We start from the raw sequence: 7,922 nt of genomic DNA, 5'->3' as shown, positions 1-7,922 counted from the left end.
TACAAAGTCCGCCGCCCTGCCCGCGGGTCCTCCTCCGTGACCAACCGGCCACCATCCGCCGGAGGAGAGTCCCTCCGGCCGAGGTTCCCTTTTCGAGACCCTCCGTCGGAACCGCCACCGGTCCCTGTGCTACCTGTGGCTTGGTGGGACACCTCCCTGCTCCCGGCTCCACCGTGGTCCCCTCTGCTGCCGCCGGTGTTCGCCGCATGGCTTCAGGTCCCGTTGCTGCACGCCCTGTTGGCGCCAGCTCCTCTGCTTCCGGTTCCGGGCTTACCGGTTCCGCGCCTCTCGGCTTCGCTGCTCCCGGTATCGTGCTTACCGGTTCCGTGCCTCTCGGCTTCGCTGCTCCCGGTACCGCCGCCGGCGGCTCCGCCGCAGTCCGCGCCTCCCGCGCTGCTCCCGGCTCCGCTGCTCCTGAAGCTGCCGCCGCCGGCTCCGCCGCAGTCCGCGCCTCCCGTGCTGCTCCCGGCTTTGCTGCTCCCGGGTCTGGCTCCGTCGGAGCCTCCGTCCCTCTCTGCACGGGGTAGGGGTGCTCCTTTTATCTCCCCGGGCCGGTCCCACGCCGGCCCGGTTTACGTTCCGGGAGACTTCAAAGTCCCGACCAGACTTCCGGGTCGGGTCCCGGAAGCTGGGCGGAAACCCGGGCTTCCTTCCTCGGGCCAGGTCCCCTGTGGTCCCGGCGCCCTCACAGCTCATATTCAGCTTATTGTCTTCTGTAACCCCCAGGTCCTTTTCTGCAGAGCTGCTGCCCAGCCAGTCAGCCCCCAGAGTGTATGGGATTGTTCTGTTCTAAGTGAAGGACTTCGCATTTCCCCTTGTTGAACCTCATCATAAGATTTCTTTTGGTCCAATTGTCCAATTTGTCTAGATCTCTCTGCAGCCAAGCCCTACCCTCCAGTGTAGCTACTACTCCCCCGAGCTTGGTGTCATCTGCAAAATTGCTGAGAGTGCACACCATCCCATCTTCCAGGTTGTTGATGAAGATACTGAACAAAACTGGCTCCAGGACCAACCCCTGGGGCACTCCACTTGATACTGGCTGCCAACTAGACACTGAGTCATTGATTCAGCCTGATGATCCAGTGATCCTTTAAGCCTGATGATCCAGTCAGTTTTCTGTCCATCAACCCATACTTCTTTAGTTTGCTTGCACGCATGTTATGAGAGACAGTATCAAAAGCCTTGCTAAAGTTGAGGTATATCACATCCACTGGTTTCCATGTACTCACAGAGTCAGTCAACTCATCATAGGGCAATCAGCTTGGTTAGGCATGACTTACCAAACCATGCTGATTTTTCCTAATCACCTTCTCTTCCAAGTGCTTAGAAATGGATTCCTTGAGGACCTGCTCCATGATTTTTTTCAGGGACTGAGGTGAGGCTGACTGGTCTGTAGTTACCTGGATCTTCCTTCCCTTTCTTAAAAGTGGGCAATATATTTGCCCTTTTCCAATCATCTGGGCCCTCTCCCAGTTGTCATGAGTTTTCAAAGATAACAGCCAGCAGCTCTACAGTCACATTGGCCAACTCCCTCAGCACCCTCTGGTGCGTTGTATCCAGTCCTGTGGGCTTGTACATGTCCAGCTGTTCTATATAGTCCCAAACTGTTCTTTTGCTGCTGTTAGCTAGTCATCTTCACAAACTGCTGCCAGGTGCAGTAGTCCAGGAGCTGACCTTGCCTGTGAAGACCATGGTAAAAAAAGGCAAAGAGTACTTCAGCCTTGTCTGTCTCATCTATCACTAGGTTGCCTCCCCCATTCAGTAAGGGACCCAGACTTTCCTTGATCTTCATCTTGTTGCTATCATACTTGTAGAAACCCTTCTTGTTGACCTTCATATCCTTTGCTAGCTGCAACTCCAACTGTGCTTTGGCCTTCCTTATTTAATCTGTGTATCCCTGAGCAATACTCTTATGCTCCTCCCTAGTTTTTTGTCCAAGTTTCCACCTCTTGTAAGCTTCCTTTTTGTGTTTTAGTTTACTGAAGAATTCTCTACTAAGCCAAGCTGGTCTTCTGCCATATTTATTAGTCTTCCTGTGCATCCTCAGGATGGTTTGTTCCTGTATCCTCAGTAAGTTTTCTTTAAAATATAGCCAGCTCTCTTGAAATCCTTTCCCCCTTAGACTGGCCTCCCAAGGGACCTGCCCATCAGTTCCCTGAGTGAGTTCAAGTCTGCTTTTTTTCACACTAATTTTACTAAAATGTTTACCTACTGAATCAAATTAGCATCTTCTTATTGAATTCCCTGCTGGAAACAGATTTGCTTCCTTACATAATTATGCAGACAAATGGCTGGCCTCACCTACCAGAAAGGTGGTGTGTTTCCTCTATTTTTCCTTGCCTGAGCAAAAAAATAGGCTGAGTTATGTGACACCCCAGAAATCTAGGTCTCGACCATTAGTTCTCAACCATTATAGATGCAAGGCAAAATGTTTAGTTTTTACTCATTTTTGACTACATAAAATTGTAGAGCAATTCTCCTGTTTGCACACCTAACAGTGGTAACATTTCTTGGCACCTTGCAGGACCCTTGAAAGGAACTTGAGGCACCCTAGGGTGCTGCAGAAACCTGGTTAAGAATCACCAGCTTGGAAAGTCATTTTGTTGTTCATGGTTAATGCTGTACCTTGCAAGCCATAATGTGTTTGAATGACAGAAAGCCTTTATGTGTTTTCTCACTTTTGCCACTACTTGAAGCCCCTTGAAACTCAAAAATGACTTTAAATCTCTTTACTTTACTGCTCCCATACCAAAATGAAAACCCACAAATCAAGGATTTGGGTCCAGAAATGAACTTTGTGATGTAACTTTTCAAGTTAATCTCAGCCATTAGTATACTTTCATATGTGAATAATTCCTTATGTTGCTTGCTTTCAACCTACAAAACAGTATGTGCAGTACAGATTCTTGACATACAATGGAAAAATTCACAGATGTTTAATTATAGCTTGTTAGACATGCAAGTAGCATGTTTTCCTTATCATCATCAGAAATCAACATCAGAATATAAGGCTTTGTGGATTTGATTGTGCAACTGGAAGAGGTGTGTGTGATGGGTTCTGTTGTTTTGCAACATAGGATGGGCCCCTTCTTGATAAATACTTTTCCTGAAGCACTAATCCTACTTAAAACCTTGTGTTTAAAGCAAAGCATCTACAAGTTGGGGGGGGACTAGCAGATATGCTGGAGGGTAGGACTAGGATTCAGCATGACCTAGACAGATTGGAGGACTGGGCCAAAAAAAAATCTCATGAAGTTCAACCAGGACAGCTAGGGATAGACATTACACATAAACCAGTTTATGTGATCAGAAACTAGTTTAAACTTGTAACAGATGTTCAGTGCACATAAACCAGTTTGAGAATGGCTGAAACTGGTTTGAGATAAACCTTGTTAAATGTAGTATCAGACTTAACTGATTTGGCTCAAACCGGTTTATGCAGTGTCTGTCCCAGACACCCGCAGCATCCCAGCATGCTGAGGGTTACCGTAAGTCCAGGTTTTCCCAGATATGTCCTCTTTGTTGTGTCTGGGCAGATTTTTAGAATAAGAGCAAATGTCTCGGTTTTCTGCTCTCCTGGGCTGGCTCCTTGGTGCTGAGAGCAGAGGGAAAGGTGATTGGCTGTCGGGGGTCATGTGCTCCCTGCACAGGCTCCAGCAAGGTAAAGCGACAGAAAGAGTGTATGTGTGCGTATCTGAGAGAGAGAAAGTGGGCATGCGTGCAATGCAGGACCTGCTCAGGCAGCAGGGCAGGGGTCTGCAGGTTGGGAGTGAGAGGCACCAGCAGGACTGGGGGGCAGAGGCTGTGGGTCCAGAGCACAGGACACCAGCAGGACTGGGGTGCAGGGCAGGGGCTCTGGGTCCAGAGTGACCCGGCAGGACTGGGAGGCAGGCAGGGGACTGCAAATCAGGAGTGAGGGGCACAGGGGATGGGATGAGTGACTGTGGGTTAGGTGTGCAGGGCACTGGCAGCACCAGGGGGCTATGGGTCGGGAGTGAGGGGCACCAGCAAGGGGTGGTGGGCAGAATACTGCTGTTTGGGAGTAAGGGCCGCTGGCAGGGCTGGGCGGGTGGCTTGTCAGTGAGGGCCAACAGAATGGGTAGGGGCAGGGCACTGGCATGTCACTGTCCCCCCCACCATCATATTTCCCTTGTCCTCCGCCTGACAGGTGTCCTCTTTTTTGAACCTGCAAATATGGTAACCCTAGCCATGCTTTCTAGGCTGGGTGGGACTTTCTGCTCCACAGCAGGGCTGACCCCTCCCCTCTGCTCCCTGGCTGCAGTTCCAGCACAGGCTGCAGGCCACTCCCCTCCACTGCTTCACCACTCCCTGCTAAGCAGAAATTCCTCCCTCCCCTCTGCCTCACAGAGGAAGTGTCTGTGTATTAGCTAGCAGACCACATGTTGGCTACAGTCCAGATGAATCAAAAGGCAGAATCAACAAGTAGCTAGTAACGTCCCTCAGTTGTTGTCTTAATTGGGTGATAAACACTGTTATCAATTCCCTGCTGGGCCAATCATAGCATCCTGCCAGAGCCTGACCATACCCCACTCAGCTCCATGCTGTGGAAGGGAGGGAGGGCTGTTCTAGTGCCCTGCCCCTCCGACCCCCAGGCTTCTAGCCTGAGCCACTGCAGGCATGTGCCTACATTTCTGAGATGTCTGTCCAGTACAAAACTGATTTAGCCTAGCCAGGTTAGACTAACCTGCAAAGACTGAATCAATTCAGGCTCAGGTTTTTGAATGCCTGTCCCTAGCCAACGAGTTCAAACTCCTGCACTTACACAATCCCACACGCCAGTAGAGGCTAGAGACTGACTGGCTGGGCAGCAGCTCTGCAGAAAAGGACCTGGGTGTTACAGTGGACAATAAGCTGAATATGAGCCAGCAGCATGCCTTTGTTGCCAGGAAGGCTAATGGCATCCTGGGCTTCATTGGTAGGACTATTGCCAGCAGGTCAAGGGAAGTGATTCTTCCCCTCCACTCAGCACTGGTGAGGCCACATCTAGAGTACTGTGTTCAGTTTTGACCCCCCTCATCCCCCGGTATGGAGAAGATGTAGACAGATTGGAGAGAATGCAGCAGAGGGCAAATGAAAACGCTTAGTTTCATAGTTTCTAGGGGCACAAGGGACCTGAGTAGATCATCTAGTCCAACCCCCTGCCATGGCAGGAAAGAATACTGGGGTCAAACGACCCCAGCAAGGTGTACATCTAAAGGAGACTGGGGCACATAACTTATGAGGAGAAGCTGAGAAAACTGAATTTATTTAGTCTAAAGAAGAGAAGACTGAAAGGGGATTTAATAGCAGCCTTCAACTACCTGAAGGGTGGTTCCAAAGAGGATGGAGCTAGACTGCTCTCAGTCGTGGCAGATGACAGAACAAGGAGCAGTAGTCTCAAGTTGCAGCAAGCAAAGTTTAAGTTAGATATTAGGAAGAATTTTCTCACTAGGAGGGTAGTAAAACACTGGAACAGGTTACCCAGAGAGGTCTAGACAAAGCCTTGGCCAGGGTGATCCTGCTTTGCGCAGGGGGTTGGATTATTTGACCTTCTTAGGTCCCTTCCAATCCTAATTTTCTATGATTCTAAGTTAATAGCATAAAACTCAATTTCTGAAGAAGTGTTATAGTAACAAATGGTTTGGAAGCAGAACAGATTAGTCATCTCAATTGAGTTGCAATTGAGATGCCAATAACTAGAAGTAGACAGAGGAGCACTGATTGAATCTAATTTTGATTAGCTTGCAGATTTCCCCTTCAGATCCTGTCTAAATTCAAAATACCATCTTCTCTGTGAAAATAGCTCTTTTCAAACTTAAATAATTTTATATGTTTGATGTCTCACCTAATGGAAATGTTCAAGGATGGAGAGTTTGATTTTGAGGGCAGATCTCACCGGCTCTTGGAAGCTCTCTAAAGAATGATCACAGACATTTGGGTACCAGTCTATGATTCCAGTTAAGTGCAAGCTCCTTTTGCTGCTCTGGATACATTGCTACATAGTACAAGAGTACTACACTGAGTTCATATTAAAAACAGAATTTTACTTTGATAAAAGAAGGATGAAAAAACCCAAACTGATCAGTGGTGAGATTTTAAATCACATAATTGTCAGGAAATTCAGAGTTAACTCTCCCCCTACTGCCCATCTGTATCAATCTTACCCTGTCCCCTCATACAAGTGTATGACAATAAGCTCTTTCATGATCACATGAGACTGGGCAGGGGGACACACTTTTCAGCAGGCCTAGTACAATGAAATGAAATTGTACTTTTTTCTATAGTCTTACATGCACATGTTGCCTTTCATATTACTGCATACATCACATGTTCAAGAAATAAATGAAAGACCCTATTGTACTATACACACCAAAAGGAGGCAACTTAACCATGGAGTGGGGTCATTAATGCAGTTCCCTAAACCTTTTGGAGGGAATATTGTTTAATATAGACTGAGAATTAAATTACATACAACCCCCCATCATTTTGTGGATAAACTATTGACATATATATCCACAATTCTGCCCTACCTGGGCAGGACACTATAATAAAGAGATTTCCTCTAATTACAGTAACACAATAAAATTGAATTGAAAGGGAGATCCTGGTGTTTACTAAGGACAAATGTGCATTTGCTATCACTTGAGGAAGTCAAGACTTCCTCAAATTTTGCAGCTAACGGATGTATTATCATCTTACAAGGACCTCTCAGAGCCACAGCTACTCATGTATATTTCTTGCAAATGGAGAGATAAGAAAAAGTATTAACCTGAATCTTCACTGGTAGTTTAACAAATGGCAATTGCATTCATCAGAGCCTACGGCTGAACAACTTTGAATGTACTTGCCTAGAAAGTATAGAGAAATAGCAGGCAGAGGCCACATTTTAGGAGTGTACACTACATGCTGGTTTAAGGGATACAATTCTCAGCTTCATGATTTGGAGTGATATGTGAAACTGTGCTCCTGTCAACAATAGCCCTGTAAAGCCCTGTCCTGAGTTAAGAACAAAGCCTCAAATGACTTTTCTATGTATGTATTACATAATTCAGGTTCCAACAGACTGGGAAGTGCCCATTTCTTTTTCTGTGCAAGGATAGTTATTCTGTCTCAGAAACAAATCTTGGTTTTGTTACAGGCCTTGGTAAAGGCAATGTAATAGGGAGTTCCCAATGAATATAACAACTAGAGTTCTACTACTGACTTTTATATTTTGCTGATCTTCAGAGTGAGTCAGTTGCAGAGAAGCTAGTCACTAGAATGGATTGCTGTCTTGGAGCCACTGAATGACAAAAACAAAGGATGGCACACACAGAATTTAACATTTTTATTAAAAATTGTACCAATTATTAGAAAAAAAAATGACATGTATTAAAAAGCACCAGAGAGAAAGCGCAAAACAAATATACTGCACAGATATAAAACACGGAGTCCCAGTCACCATCAGTACACAGAGGAGTCCTGGAGGCACACAACCAGTATAAACAAAATGCTACATTCTCACTGGGTCTCAGTCCATGGCAAAGGAGGTTGTGTACGCTTCAGGACCAGTTCAGGTAGGCATCTCACAGGACAGCATTGGTTGCACTTCTTCAGCTGGGAGAGCATATAATGCTCTCCATGAACAGTAAATAACATTTTAATAATACACTAAGAACCTCTATCCCCCCTCCTCCTTGACCCTGAACTTTATTGCTTTTCCGAGGCAACTGAGGATGCTAAAAAGCTTTAGAAGTTCACGTGTCCTATAAAAATAAAGAAGTCCAGGGTTGGGGATGATTCCACATTCAAGATATTCTCATCTATGGATCCAAACCCAGAAATGCGGAGGACACCTGCGTACATTTCTGATACCACAGCAGGAAAAGGAAGAAGATTTGGGGGTGGGAGGAGGGAGAAAGATATATATGATTAAGTTTTAT

Source organism: Crocodylus porosus, unplaced genomic scaffold (assembly GCF_001723895.1).
Source record: "Crocodylus porosus isolate Cpor-Errol unplaced genomic scaffold, CroPor_comp1, whole genome shotgun sequence".
NCBI classification, from domain to species: Eukaryota; Metazoa; Chordata; order Crocodylia; family Crocodylidae; genus Crocodylus; species Crocodylus porosus.
Note: the sequence above shows the minus strand (reverse complement) of the source record.